Genomic DNA, 1,918 nt, shown 5'->3' on the forward strand with positions numbered 1-1,918 from the left:
TGGGTATAGTTTCTGTTTGGAGAGATGAAAAGCTTTGGAAACAATTAGTGGTGATAATTGCACAACATTGTGTGACTAATGCCACTTGAAAATGGTTAAAATGGCAAAATTTGTGTATGTGTATTTTACAATGAAAAACAATCCAATTGACAGTGAACACCATACTTAACAATAAAACCAAAGGCAGGAACCAGAAAAGGCTGCCCCATCACTACTGCTTGTAGTCACTCCTGCACTATTAGTGATCCCAACCAGGACAGAAGAACTAATCAAACAAGACCTCTAAGGTACAGCAATGTTCAATTCCTCCTACATTGGCAAAAGGGCAGGGAATGAACAGGGAGAAGGATTAGAGATAAGATGATTGTGAGAAAACAAGATGTAAGAGAAGGTGGGCAGAGAGCGGATGTTCAAGTCAGGCTGGGGTAGCTAAGGATCCTTAGCCCCCTGGGCCCTAGGAGCCAGAGTCAGGAAAAGGAAGGACAATGAGGTGAGGGTGTCTGAAAGCTGACCTGATAGGTATCACAGCTGAAAAGGCAGGTGTTACTCGGGACAGGGATGCATCCCCAGAATCCTGGATGGGTAACCCCCAACCTCCTTCTTTCCCAGAGGAGACAGCTTCCTTCACCTACAAACATCTAAAAACACCAGTATAAAAAGCTGCAGCCTTTATTAAATAAAAAGGAGGTAAGTAGGCAGATACAGGAACAGGCCAGGGACTCCTCCTCCATCCTTCTACATATAAAATACAGACGTACAAACACAGATACACCAAGTAAATGACAGACAATTTAGGGGACAGACTGATGGGCAGAGGGAGGTAGCACCCTCCAAGAGTGGGCTCGGACCCAAGGGTGGGCTGAGACCTGGGCCAGGGGAAGCCGTTCTGAAGGGTTATGCTTGAGCAGCTTGGAAATGAGGTCTTGGGCTCCTGGGGGCACAGAAGAGGGGAACTTCAGGTCCACCTCAGGGAGGGGGCGTGCACAGACCAGCCAAAGTCAGCAATCTTTAGCTCTCCCTGGAGCCCCAAGAGCAGATTCTCTGGCTTTATGTCTCTGTGGATCACCTTCTTTCCATGGCAGTACATCAATGCATCTGCCAACTCTTTCATGATCGTGGCTGTTCGCTGCCCGTCAAAAGTGCGGCTCTTCTGCAGTTCCTTCTAGAGCTCCCCCCGGGGAGCAAACTCCAGAATCAAGTAGACGCTCCGCTGAACATAGAAATAGTTGTAGAGACGCAGGATGTTGGGATGCTGCAGATGGGCCTGGATTTCGAGCTCCCGGCGCAGCTGGTGCTCCACACCCTCCTTCTCGATCTGAGACTTAAAGAGGACCTTGAGGGCCATGATGAAGTGGCTTTTCTTCTCCCGAGCCAAGTACACATTTCCAAACTTGCCTTTGCCCAGGGGACGGCCAATCTCAAAGTCCTCAATTGTGAAGGTCTTCATTAAACAGCTGGGTGTCCCGTTGCAGTTCGCCACCATTTTCTTCTGGCCAGGGGCAGCTGTAGGGTGGGTATTGGAGCGGTTCATGAGGACAAGCGCAGATGGGGTGGCAGGCTCCTTCCGGTAGACTCTGGGGCAGGGTGTTTAGGCCAGATTGAGCCGTCTGCCAGCCGTAGGGCCTGTGGTAGGCGTTCTCCTTCAGGGCCATCCTTAGAGGGAAAGGGGGTGGGGAGCTGGAGCCCGTAGCTATTCTCCCAACCTCCAGCAAACGACTGATCAATCCTGCCTATTTAATAGCTCACTTCAAAACAGGTGCATAGTCACAGGCAATAGAGAAGCTAGGAACTACGTTACATTACAGAATGAAACAATAAGGCTGCTGGTAGTGGTGGTTATGTGCCATGGAGTTGGTTCTGACTCATAGTGACCATGTTTAAGGTTTCTGAGGCTGTAAATCTTTCTGAGAGCAGAAAG

The 1,918-nt window shown here is 49.4% G+C and overlaps 1 pseudogene; it reads right to left on the bottom strand.

Moving 5' to 3' along the window:
* Positions 1–955: 955 nt before the first annotated feature.
* On the bottom strand, positions 956–1,707 carry LOC102815386 (annotated as a pseudogene).
* Positions 1,708–1,918: the final 211 nt, after the last annotated feature.

Source organism: Chrysochloris asiatica, unplaced genomic scaffold (assembly GCF_000296735.1).
Source record: "Chrysochloris asiatica unplaced genomic scaffold, ChrAsi1.0 scaffold00158, whole genome shotgun sequence".
NCBI lineage: Eukaryota > Metazoa > Chordata > Mammalia > Afrosoricida > Chrysochloridae > Chrysochloris > Chrysochloris asiatica.